The sequence below is a fragment of the Scyliorhinus canicula genome, chromosome 3 (assembly GCF_902713615.1).
Source record: "Scyliorhinus canicula chromosome 3, sScyCan1.1, whole genome shotgun sequence".
In the NCBI taxonomy this organism is placed as follows: domain Eukaryota; kingdom Metazoa; phylum Chordata; class Chondrichthyes; order Carcharhiniformes; family Scyliorhinidae; genus Scyliorhinus; species Scyliorhinus canicula.
This window is the reverse complement of record NC_052148.1, coordinates 264,544,220-264,558,041: the sequence shown is the minus strand read 5'-3', so window position 1 is coordinate 264,558,041 and position 13,822 is coordinate 264,544,220. Positions and strand designations below refer to the sequence as shown.

The window sequence follows — 13,822 nt, the reverse complement described above, 5'->3', positions numbered from 1 at the left end:
TACCTTATCAAAAATCTTTATAATTCTCTATTGAGTCTCCTTCAGCATTCTATTTTCTGGAGAAAAGGCCCCTGAGATATCTTTCCAGATAGTTTTCAGTTCTGATATCATCCTTGCGAATCACTTCTGTCCCTTCTCTAGTCCTTCAATACCCTGTTTATAGGATGGACCTTGTCTGGAGGGAGATGGTGGTTTATGGTAATTTGGACGAGAACAGAGGTTTCCAAGCGGTGTGCCGTGAAGGCCCCACAGGTGTTCCGCTAAATAAGGTCCAAAATTATTGCACATTAATGTAAATGAACTAAATCTAATCTTAGTTTTCAGCTCCGTGGTCGGCATCCCAAATTACTGATGAACCTCGGGCCTCCCGTGCATGCGCCGGCTGGGCACTGGTCGCACATGCGCTGTTCGGAATTTTCAACATTGGCCATGCACATGGGCCGAACCGATGTAAAAATTCAGAACTGCGCCATGCTGCTCTTTCACGCCGGCACGTGCATGGTTCGGATTACCCACATAGAACAGTCTGATCCGCACATGTGCTGCCCCTTCCTGACTGACACATGCACAGGATATCCCAGGTTTTTGGGGAACTGGAGGTGCCGACCACCGAGATGAAGACAAAGGCCCCGTCCGCCTGCCAAAACAAAACACAAAAAGAGTGCAGAAGCGAGGAGACAGGGAGAGCTTGAATAAAAGGAGAGAAGAGATGAAGAAGAGAAAAAAGAAGGGAAGAAAACAGGGGTAAGAAACAGGAGGCAATAAAATTCAGCAAAGGAGATACAGGCTCCGATATTGTGGGTGGGATTTACCGATCAACCCGCCACGTGTGTCTCGGTGGTGGAGGCAGACCGCCAGGGGGATCAATGGGCTCCACTGTTGCCAACGGGATTTCTCGATGACAGCAGCCCTCGTCTCTGGGCAACCTGTGCGCCGGTGTGGGATTGGAATTTCCCTGGTGTGAACAGCTGATAAATCCTGCCCTGTATTTGACATGCAAGTTGAGAAAACGTCCGTGGTAAGCTGCTTAAACTAATGAAAATTGAAGTGGTGGCTTGACATGTTTTTCAAAGGTTTTAGAGAGAAAAGACTTTTGTGAGAGGGCAGTAGAAAATAGGAGTTGCTCCTCAAAACCTTTTACAGTGTGCCATGTGGGATTCAAATCCCACCATAGGAGCAGGTGGAATTAAATTCAATCCATTAATCTGCAATACAAAACAAGTCTCAGTAATAGTGACCATGACAACCAACATCGATTGTTGTAAAAACCCATCTGGTTCACTAATGCCTTTTAGGGAAGGTGAGGGGGGGGGGGGGGAGATGTGGGGGAGTGTAAACACCATAGAGAGAGTAATCCAAGGCCGAATCGAACCTAGGCCCTGAGAGTTGTGATGCAACAGTGCTTGTTTTCAAACAGTATTCAATTCACATTTTTTCCAATTAAGGGGCAATATAGCATGGCCAATCCATCTAACCTGCACATCTTTGGGTTGTGGGGGTGAGACCCATGCAGACACGGAGAGAACGTGCAAACTCCACACGGACAGTGACCCGGTGCCGGGATTGAACCCCGGTCCTTGGCGCCGGCAGGCAACAGTGCTAACCACTGTTCCACCGTGTCGCCCTGGATTAGGGATGTGCAACAAATGTTGGTTTTGTCAGCGCCATCCACATTCCATGAACCAATAAAGAAGAGGATGTCTCCCTGTTTTTTTAATCTATTTCTCAACACTGATTTATTTTTGGAAAAGCCAGAAGAATCTACCAATAAAAAATACCAAACAGAAAAAATAATGGCGGGACGGCGAAGTTGATTATTTCCGTTTCACTGAAGACTACACAAAGTAGTTTTGGAATCTGCTTTAAGTTAATGAGCAGAATTGGGACATTGAGGTATGCTTATTGGTTTTGCTGCACATTTGTGTTATCTTCTATTTTCTATTTTCTCCCTGTTTTCTCCCTGTTTAATTGACCATTAGTGAGATATCCTTAATGTGCCGTGGTTGGGCGCTGGTCTTGTCTAGTAGTCACAAGATGGGAGCTCAATATGGAGAGTGCTCATTCTTTGACCTTAACACCCTAATGCAGTGCCAACTGTCTCGTAAGGAGATGTGCCTTCAGGATCCCTGTTTCCCCAAGGTTTTACCTGTCAAACACAAGACAGGTTATGAACAAATATGAACAGTTAGTGGGACCCAAGACTGGCAGATTAAAAAACGTTTCACCAGGGTTACATTTACATCCTTGCTGGCGGAGGAAAAAGCAATGCAGTGGTCAGTCCAAACCTAACTGTAAATTCATTAGTGCTCTGTAATGATATGTAGAATATCATTTCTTTATAATTTGATAACCGAACTGCAAGTTCGGATAGGTGCCGCATGCATAGACTGAGATTCTAGCATCCATCCACAGGTGGCGTGGTGTCAGGAGTAGGTTACTAGAAGATAGAAAATGGATGTAATCTCTTGGACAACAGCACAAAGAATCTGGGCAACAAGCACAGACGCGCATCGACATATCGAGCAGCTCCTGAGTTGACAGTGATTAATAAGAATTAATCATAGTTATTTGTATTTAGCCATAATATCCAACTGCAATCTTACATTATGGAAACAATTAATAAACAGTTTTGTTCACTTACAAAGTTGTATGTTCTCTGAGCACTTCAGCGACAAAGACCTCGTCATCCGCGCATACAGAGAACATTACATGCTTGAAGGAGGAATTTCAGAAATTCAACTGGGACATCGAAAGTCCTTTGTTTTGTTTTTTCATTTCTGCCCATTCATTTCTTCTTCACGATTTGAAGAATTCTTTCTCATCCACTAAGCATATGCTTCTAGCTGAACTTGCTCAGTAGCAAGCAGATGCCGAACCCAGTCTGATTTTGCTCACCTAACTGCGATGCCCCACATTCATGTCCAGTGGCCACCAGCAGACACAAAATAAAAGAGGGCATTTGACCCTTTGAACCTACACTTACTCTCTGGAACAGCCCACTCCCCTACCTCTCCGATCTGTGTGTCTCGACTTTTGTCAAATACATACATGAAACCACTAGGCAGCACCCACCATATTTTTTCACGAATGAGAGTGCATTGTGACAAATCACATCAGGCTGAAACTTGCAGACATGATTATTGGTAGTTCATCACTGTGAGGCAGCACGGTGGCACAGTGGTTAGCACTGCTGCCTTGCACCGCCAGGGACCAGGGTTTAATTCCAGCCTTGGATGACTGAGTAGGGTTTGTACGTTCTCCCCATGTCTGCGTGGGTTTCCTCCGGGTGCTCTGGTTTCCTCTCACAGTCCAAAGGTGTGCAGGTTAGGTGTGGTTACGGAGATGGGGTAGGGGAGTGGACTGTTCCAGAGAGTCAGTGTAGGTTTGAAGGGTCAAATGACCTTCGTCAGCACTGTACAGATTCTATTTCTCTTGCGTTGAGAGGACTATCAGGCCTATAATAATAATTAGGCAAGAGGAAACTCGGAGCACAACTTTCAACCTTCTGGTAAACCTCAATCAAGCTTTAGGAACATGGAGACCCTGGAGCCTATTCCACCATTCAGTTCGATCATGAGTAAGTTGTATCTCATTATTCCCATTTGTCTGCATTGCCTGAATGTGCCTTGATAGAAACATCGAAACTAGGAGGAGGAGGCCATTCGGCCTTTCGAGCCTGTTCTGCCATTCATCATGATCATGGCTGATCATCCAACTCAGTAACCTGTTTCCGCTTCCCCCACCCCGAGTTCCTTTGATACCTTTCGTCCCAAGAGCTGTATCTAACTCCTTCTTGATAACCTTAACTATCAAAAATCTATTGGCCTTTGTTATGTAATCTTTTATTTGGCCTTCTCCAAACTCTCAAAACTCCCAGTTGTATCAAAGGAAAGTGCCCCAGTATGGTACAATTTATCTCATGCCAGTCTTGTAGGTACCCAGCCCAACACAACAATGCATATCATCTCGGATACCCTCCGATCAGATCAACTCCCCTGGCTCCCAGTCCTGAACAACATGACGTCTCCCCGATAATAATCCAATAATAATCTTTATTAGTGTCACAAGTAGGCTTACAAAACACTGTTATTGTGAACATCCCCTAGTCGCCACACTCCGGCGCCGGTTCAGGTACAGAGAGGGAGAATTCAGAATGCCCAATTTACCCAACAATTTACCTCTCATAAGGAGAGGTAGGTTGACATCAGCCCAAGATTGACGCTTCACAAGGTCGTTACCAATCCACCTGCGGCTTGACTCACATCCCACCAGCCAGTATGGCTAAGACCACCGGGCCAAAGATTAACAGCAGAGGCCCTACGGTGGCAGGAATGGAAACAACAGGCCACGAGTAAAAACCAGTTCCTCACCACAGATCCCACAGCCCGCCTAACCGGCTTCAACCTGTCACTCACTGGGCGCTCCTCAACCATTTCTGCAGTGGCCCAGGCCATTGTGCAGCATGGGGTTAACATGGGGAGGCAGTGGTACAGTGGTATTGTCACTGAACTAGTAATCCATTGACCCAGCGAAAGATTTGGGGGCCAAGGGTTCAAATCCAAGCATGGCAGATGGTACAATTTAAAGGGCAGCATGGTAGCATGGTGGTTAGCACAATTGCTTCACAGCTCCAGGGTCCCAGGTTCGATTCCCGGCTTGGGTCACTGTCTGTGCGGAGTCTGCACGTTCTCCCCGTGTGTGCGTGGGTTTCCTCCGGGTGATCCGGTTTCCTCCCATGGTCCAAAGATGTGCAGGTTAGGTGGATTGGCCATGATAAATTGCCCTTAGTGTCCAAAATTGCCCTAAGTGGTTGGTGGGGTTACTGGGTTATGGGTGGAGGTGTGGGCTTTGGTAGGGTGCTCTTTCAAAAAAGAGCCGGTGCAGACTTGATGGGCTGAATGGCCTCCTTCTGCACTGTAAATTCCAAATTCTATGATTAGCACATGTGGGGCCTCTGAGGGTGTCCAGACCAGAGCTGTGGTGCACCCCAATTGATGACTCACATCACTGTAGACTGCCCCCCCTGACAGAATTCAGCGGAGCGCTGAGAGAGCTCCATTTAGCTGGTGCCTGGCTTGGTCATTACTGCACACACATACTTAAAAAAATCTAAAGGAAGTATATTGATGCTTACTGTTACTTTTTCCATAATAAATACTCTCATATTGGTCAAGAACTATAGCCAGGATGTAATAGTCATGCTGTCTGACTTTGGAAAAATTTAAATCACATAATGAGTATTCCTTAACTGCCCTTGAGGCACAGAGAGTTATTGATTATAGTGCTCCCAATACTCCTTTTTGTACTTTTTACATTAATGTCCACTAAATATATATTATTAAAGTTTATTATGATTTGGTATTGTTTAAATGTCAGGATTAAATCTAGTGATGATGCTTAAAAACAAGGGCGGGATTCTCCGATCCCTCTTTGGGCACACGAATCCCGCCACGCTGCTCCAACGCCAGGTTGACGATTCTCAGCGGCAATTGTGCCGGCGTGGTCGTCGCGCCGCGGGTTGGGGGCCGTTTAAAGCGCCCCCCCCCCCCCCCCCACCGCCGATTCTCCGCACTTGACGGGCTGAGTTCCGCCGACGGGATTTACATACGGTTCCACCTCTCGGGAACTTGGCGTTCTGGCTGCGGGGGCCGTCCTGGTAGGGGAATCTGACTCCGGGGGGGGGGGGGGGGGGGGGGGGCCTCCATTGTGGCCAGGCCCGCAATCGGGGGCAACCAATCGGCGAGCGGGCTCATTCCGGAGGGTTCCTCCGCGCCGGGCCCCTGTCGGGCTCCGCCATATTGCCCGAGGGCCGGCGCAGAGACAGCCGTGGCACACATATTGCCCGTGCCGGCCGAGGCGCTCGGCTGTCAGTGCCGGAGCAGCGCACAGCACTCCGGCGCCGTTTTAGCTCCCTATGAAGGGGTGAATGCCTGGGCCTGGAGAACCCCGGCAAAGTTGTGTGAATAAGAGCACTTTTTGGAGAAAGTTAAAGAGGAAGAAATTGAAAAGCAATCATATACATGATCGAATGATGCATTCCGAAGGTTCAAAGCTTCATTGATAAGTGTTCAGAGCATCGACTAATTTCTCACCAATGTGTGAAAGGTCAGTTACATGTGGGGAAATGGGGAGTTGAGAGGAATATGGTGTTCATTGAAAATACACAAATCCCCCCCCCCCTCCCCCCCGCCACACCCCAAAGGAGCTGAATAGAAGACATTTCAACAGCTTTAATAAGGTCCAGGCAAGTGTTAACAATTGATTGCTGAAAAGTGAATTGAAGCCAATTTGCATTCATCAATCATTACAGCATAATCAAGGTGACCCCACAGAGTTCGGCTTTATCTGCTGGAAGGATAACAGGGGTACAAACCACCAGCTGGCAGTATTCTCATCGGTAAATCAGAAAGCCAGGGGTTCACCCTCGGAGACTTGCATACACAATCCAGATTGCCACACGCACAGCATGGTCCCGAAGGAGTGCTGTGCTGTTGGAGATGCAACTTTTCAGAGGAGCTGTAAATCTGAGGCATTGTCTGCCGTCTCAAGTGGATGTAAAGGTGATCCCAATGCGTGACTCGAGAAGCAAGAATGAAGCTCTTCCCAGGATCCTAATCCATATTTATCCCTCTCCTAAAACAACATGTGGTGATTCTCATATTGCAATTTGAGGACAACATTGTCAACCACTTTGCTTATATCACAATAGCGAAGTGTGAGAAATGTAAGAAATTGGCGTATATATTATATGTATCTGGCGCATTAATGGTTTTAAAAGGCTGGTTTAGGGTATGTATATAGCTGCTGCAGTAATATTCTTTGAAAATCCTGGTTTAAAGAAAGACTGTGGCAGCAGAAGGTGCAATTGAGATGTCGGAAAAGTGAGATCATCATTATTTCAGGCCATGCTTCTATTTACGAGGAAAAGCCAAATGGGGTTTTGTTCTGATTCCTGGGAGTAGGCAACTAAAGACAATGTACCCGATTCAACAAAACAAAATTGTAAGTGTCATTTTGGGCGAGTTTGGCATGATGTTTACCGCCGGTTGTTTTGGGATAGATCCACACTTAGTCACTATTGAACCACACTTAATTCACGATTTTGCACCTTGGGAAGTTTCTACCCGGTCTAGCCCACACTTAGAAATATTCTCAATATTGGGGAGCTGAACTCGCTGGTGAGACTGCTCCTCAGAGATCGGGATGCCGATCTTGAAGTCCCCACCACCCCCCACCCCCACAAGGGCATTACCCACCACCCTCCTCCCTCTCGAAGTGAGGAGACTTGCTTTGGAGTCGCTGAGGGCCCCCACCCTTCATCCTCCCCAACATTTATCAGGCTCCTTCATACCCTTCCTTCACCTGCCACCCTTCAAACGCCCCTCATCAATCCTGTCATGTGTATGACCCCCTCAGGCCTGGACCCTTGCTCGTGCCACCCTGGCACTGTCACCCAGGCACACAGCGGGAGCGATATCCAGGTCACAAAATCTCATGAGGTTCGGTAGAATCTCGCGATACGTCTCAAGCATTGAGAATCATGCGACAGGACTCTTGAGTGATACATCAGCCTCATTGCGTGACCAGGTTAGGTGTGAAGAGACTGTTGAATCGCACCCATTATGTTTAAATTTAACCATTTACATAATGGGCCTCGAGTTGAATGGGAGGGGTGACATAATTAATTTGAGGAGCCAAGTCCGTACTATTTCTCTAACAGGTAATTGAGTGAGAGTTCTCTGGAAGTTGTGAATTCAACAGAAACTTCTGCAAGTTTTACAAACCAGTCCAGTAACCTAGCAAATGTTGACGTCTGGTGCGGGATCGTAATAGAAGACAGTTAAAATGTACGTCATTGGTTGTAAGGTGAGGGGGGGGCTTAAATTTGTGAATAATATCTTAAATTTTCAAAATGGAAATAACATAAGGAAAAATATTGGGAGGAATTCTCCGATATCCCCCCGCCGGGCCAGAGAATCGCCGGGGGGGGGGGGGGGGGGGGGGGGGGGGGGGGTGGGGGGGTGGGGGGGGGAGGGGCGTGAATCCCTCCCCGCCTCCGTGACGCCGGCTGTGCTGAATTCCTCAGTGCCGGTTTTTGGTAGGGGCGGGAATTGCACCGCGCCAGTCGGGGGCCATTGGCAGCCCCGCCCCCCCCCCCCCCCCCCCGATTCTGTGCTCCGCGATGGGCCGAGCGGCCACCCTTTTCGGCCAGTCGCGCCGGTGTGAATTACACAAGGTTCTTACCGGCAGGACCTGGCTCTGCGGGTGGTCTGCGCAGTCCCCAGGGGGGGGGCGTGGTGGGATATGGCCCGGGGGGGGGGGGGGGGCATGGTGGCCTGGCCCACGATTGGGGCCCACCGATCTGCGGGCGGGCCTGTGCTGTGGGGCACCCTTTCCCTCCCCGCTGGCCTCTGTAAAGCTCCCCCATGGCCGGCGTGGAGAAGAAACGCCCTGCGCGTGCGCAGAAATCACGCCAGCGGTTCTGGGAACACGCTGGCACTCCTGCACATGCACCGACTCACGCTGGCCTGCGGAGGCCCTTCGACACTGTTGGCGTGGCGCCAATCACTCCAGCGCCGGCCTAGCCCCCGAAGGTGCGGACGATTCCACACCTTCCGGGCGGCCCAACGCCGGAGTGCTCATGCCGCTCTTTGGCGCCGGTACTGCCTGCCTGACAGATACCGGAGAATCCCGCCCATTGTCGTTGCCTGCAATTCAAGTAGTAATTAGCAGGTATTGCTCAATTTGAACAAACTATTCACATCTGTCTATACCAAGTTAGGCTTTGCTGATGTAATTTAAGAAGAAGTGTGCCTGGCCTTTTCTTCAGTTTCCTCCAACTTGTTCTGCAGTTGCAACCACTTACCTTCATTCCCCCCTTCATGTTCCCACAGCTATGCTAATTGATGACCAGACATTTCCACCAGCAATGCCACACACAAACTGACCACTGGTGTTACTGTAATCAGTGCCAAGTAAAGTGACAATTTCCTTCTTTATTTGCAATGTGTTAAGAATATGTGAAAACTGGGGAGTAAATTTAGAAGCTGTTATAATTATCGATTAGTTACAAACCAATTCATGCAAAGTACAAATGGGTACATCATGCTAGTGTCAAAATTTTGCCGGACTAGCCTTTGTAAAATGAATCAAATTAATATATGTTCAAAAACAGGTGGACCGCTTTGTCCTTTCCTTGAACAACTCAACATAAAACAAACTGACTGACTTGCTCCCAAATATCTTTGATTTGAAAAGAGACACCGTGAATTTTAGTTTCAAAAATACAGTCTTGATCAGGAATAAATTGTTTCTTTTCCCTATTCAGTCCCTTACATTGAAATCCTAAACGTGCAGTCCTCACCTCATCACCTTGTGAACTACATTGCCAGGGCTGTGAAGGATGACAAAGTCAACTGCAGTGCACCATTTCAGCAAAACCACAGTGTAATTCCGTGTCCATTTGATGTAGAGTTGCCAATGCGGGGATTTCAAAATGATGACCCAAAAGGCAAACCATGGCCAGTTGTTTGTTACAGCACCTAAATATGTGACCCCAACACCAGTAATTTGGGGTTTGGTACTCTGGGATACACAGGCTGCAACTCGATGCAGCTTTGACCAAAAGATACTCCAGACTTTGAAGTAAATTCAATGTGATTTATTGAACCATTAGCACAGTTCTCTATGAGTTTGACTCTCCTGCTAATCTTGCTATAGTAACTCAGTCTAACTAACCAGTCTTCTCTAAGCCATGTGGTGGTGTGATGCTTCTGATCTGCCCCTGTCTTTCTCTCTAACTGTCGCATGTGGAAAAGAGACAGAGCATGTGGGGCCCTGTCCTTTTATATGGGTTGTGTAATGCCCCTTGTGTAGTGTCACCTCTGGGTGTCTTGACTGCCCATTGGTCGTGTCCTATTCTATGTGTTCATTAGCTGTATGGCCTGCATGTCATGATGTCTCTGGTTCTCGCCCTCTAGTGTTTACTTAGTCGCAGTGTATTTACATTAACCCCTTGTGTATTTACAGTGATGCACATCACCACAAGTAACACTGACATTTTACCTCCCACAGTGCAAGCAGTGAGAATTCAACAATTTACCCTCCTCGAAAGGTGAAATTAACTCAAAAAGCCTTTCAATAATCTTATTAAGTATATGGGGTCTGAATTTTATATTCGGTTAGTCATTGCAATTGTCACATTGGTAAGTGTGTGCCTTGGAATATTGTAACCAGGTTGTTTGCTTGCAAAATGCAACGCAATCGATTTTTTAATCATTGTTGCTCTAGGGCAGTCATGTTACACTCGGGTCAGAGGGAGCAGACTGCAAAGCGAGCATGTTGAATTTTACAAAGGGCGAGAAGCAAAAGTAATTAATTACAACCAAATGCAAAAAGGAGACTTTAAATTGTACTGGGCTACCATGCAAACATACACTGGAAAAAGCTTGTAAAAAGGACAGACCACAAGGTAATATTCTGGTGATGTGCATCTGTCAGGTAATGGCCCTTTCTGTGCCAAGGGCTCTGAAAATAATTCTTGCCCAGTGTTCCTGAATTGACTGTGTTTCCATGTTTGTCCTTGTTGTTCTTTCTGGCGAGTGTGAGGGAAAGGGGGGCGAGGGAGGTAAAAGTGGGACTGCATGGATGTAGCAGTGAGAGATGGAACGAGCAGTATTGACCTCCCCCAGTGTAACCCCTTAACTAAAACACATCAACACAGTATGCATTCTGAGCCAGCAGAGAACAGCTGATATTGTCAATCTCGAGTAAAACACAACAGATAAATGAATGCTGCTTCCAGAACAGTCATGAAGGATGCTTCTAAATAGACTGAACAAATAACTCCTGCCGCTCTAATTATACACAATTGCACCTTCAGCATCAAATTAAACCCACAATCCTGATGCCTTTTCCACAATGATCCAGCTTTGCATGTTCAATGTTTAATTAGGGCCAGTGGCTTATTTCACATCGATACAGTGCATTGTCCTTCAGATATAATTATTTTTAGTTCATCTAGGAATGGTGAGTGATGAGGTGTTTTCAACGTATACCCACCGCCTCCTCCTCCATGGACGTTCAATGGCATTACCATCACAGATTCTCCCGCCATCAACATCCTGGCGGTTAATACTGACCAGAAAGCCAACTGGGCTAGCCGTATAAATACTGTAGCTACAACAGCAATCAGAGCTGGGTGTCCAACAAAAGAGCGTTACCAACGGCTTCCTGAGCTGAATGTGAAAACATTTCAAAGAAAAACTGACAATAATATCACCACCAAACCTCATCTGTGGTTGCATGATTCCTGTGGAAAAGTGCAATCAAACAAAATCAGCGAGACTCGATTGTCTCATCGAGTGCAACTCTCCCACCAAAGCCTGACACTTCCACCAACATGCAGAACAAACTGTTTTTAAAAGTGAGTGAACCAGTTGCGTCGCACACAGAACAGATTCCCATGTAGGATCATCGATGCTGCCTGACCTGCTGAGTATTTTCAGTGTTGCCTGTTTTTATTGCGTAACACAAAAACTGAATTGGGTTCCTGAAGGAATGAATAAGGTAAACAGAGGGATATTACAGTGCACAAGACCTGAGGTACTGTATTATGCAACATTCTTATAAATCTCCTCTGCGCTTTCTCCAGAGCAATTATGTCCTTCCTGTTTACTCTGGGTGCCAAGTTGCACACAACAGTCCAGCTGTGGCCTAACCACCGTTTCAAACAGTTCGATCATTACATTCCTGCTTTTGTGTTCAATATCTCACCCAATAAAGAAAAGCATTACATATGCTTTCTTTGACCACCTTGGACACCTGTCCAGCCACTTTCAAGGACCTGCGGATACGCACTCTGAGGTCTCTCACGTCCTCAGCCCCTCTCAATATCATCCCATTCATTGAGCTTTCCCGTGCTTTGTTTGCTGTGCCCAAAATGCATCACCTCACACTTTACCGGATTGAATTCAATTTGTCACTTCTCACCCATTCGAACAAACCATTCATAGTGACAAATTGGAGTCAAGAGCTATCCTCCTCACTATCAACTACACCAGCACATTTGTGTCATCTGCAAATCTGTCAATCGTGCCTCTCAGGCTGAAGTGTCAATCATTAACGCACACAACAAACTGCAATGGCCCCACGACTGAGCCCTGTGGAACAGCACCAGGAACCTTTTCCATTTGCAAAAACATCCATCGACCGTTCCCCTTCGTTCCCTGTCACTGAGCCAATTTTGGATTCCAGCCTGGCACCCTCCCCTGCATCCCATGAGTCCCACTTTTCCAACCAGCCTGCCATGTGGGATATTCTGAAGATCATTCCAATTTCTGGGGGAATTTGTTTTGTCAACGTTTTTCCACATTTAAAAAAAAACGCAGCAGACGAATGCTTAAGGGCACGAGCTGCATAATTTCTAAATCAATGATAATTGTGTCTTAAGTGTTGCTAATTCAAATCTATGCGCACCAATTGGAAAATAACTAGGAAGTGAACTAATTTGTTCCTGGAAGACAACTAAAGCAGCTGACAGCTATTTTCTTGGTAATGTAACTAATTTGAAATGTTTTTTTTTTCTCGGCATGATCACCATCTGGTGCAGCTCTGTTTTTTCTTTGTTTTGCTACAGATTTGTTTTCACAACCATTCGTACAGATTCTGCCCTCAAATTAGTACTACCCACCTTCCTTCAGTGAAGCATCACTGCTATTGGCAGAATTCTAGTCAAATGCAAACAAGTGACTTTATCCCAAAATGCAACCACCAGCTTGTTAATTTCCTGGGTCATTTTCTCAATATTTGTTTTGATCAGAAGACATGTGCTTCAGTTAAATGGATGGATTTGAGAAGCTGGGGTCATTCGCTTTGGAGAAGGGAAAGTCGAGAGGAGATTTGGTAGAGCTGCTCAAAATGATGAGGGGGTCCAGACACATTAAATAGCGAGAAACCATCCCCATTGGCAGAAGGGTCGAGAACCAGAGGACATGGATTCAAGATGGTCGACAAAAGAACCAAAAGTGACATGACGGAAATCTGTTTTTTTTTGCAACGAGTGGATCCGAACCTGAAATGTGGTAGAGGGAGATTCAATCGTGACTTCCAGAAGGGAATTGGATCAACAGTCAAAGGAAAAGCATTAGCAGGGCTACTTGGAAATACGAGGGAATCGAACGATCTAAATTGTTCTTGCAGTAAAATGACATGGGCCTCGCTTCAGCTCAGTTGGCTAGACAGCTGGTTCGTGATGCCGAGCGAGGGCAACCAGCACGGGTTCATTCCCGGACCAGCTGAGGATACTCCATGAAGGCCCCGCCTTCTGAACCTTGCCCTTGTCTGAGGTCTGATTAAATCACCACAGTCAGCTCTCCCCTTCAAAGGGGAAAGCTGCCAATGGTCATCTGGGATTATGGAGACCTTACCTTTTTACAACAGATTCTTATCTGAGCCTCCATAAAATTCACCACAACATGCGCTTTCGAGCTAAATTCTTCAGGCAACGATTGGCATTCTTGCCAGCAAATCAGAAGGTCATAGGTTCAGGCCTGCGCTTCCAGGGATTTTTCTACATAGACCAGCTGACACTCCAATGCAGGGCTGAGGGATTTCTGCACTGTAAATGGTGGCACCTTTCAGATGAGACATTAAACAAAGATTCCACCTGCCTGTTCACCTGCACACAGGATATCCCATGACTATTTGAATAGCAGCAGGTAAGTTGACCAACATTAAAGCCTCAAATAACCAACACAACCAAATCAGATGAATTGTTTAGGAATAGAAGAAGGTTCTTCTGATAGGGTTAGATGAAGTACGT

The 13,822-nt window shown here is 46.6% G+C and overlaps 1 protein-coding gene across 1 annotated transcript in view; it reads right to left on the bottom strand.

The window, feature by feature from the left end:
• ccser1 (coiled-coil serine-rich protein 1) overlaps positions 1 to 13,822 on the bottom strand; it is a 1,211,351-nt gene that overhangs the window by 936,174 nt on the left and 261,355 nt on the right.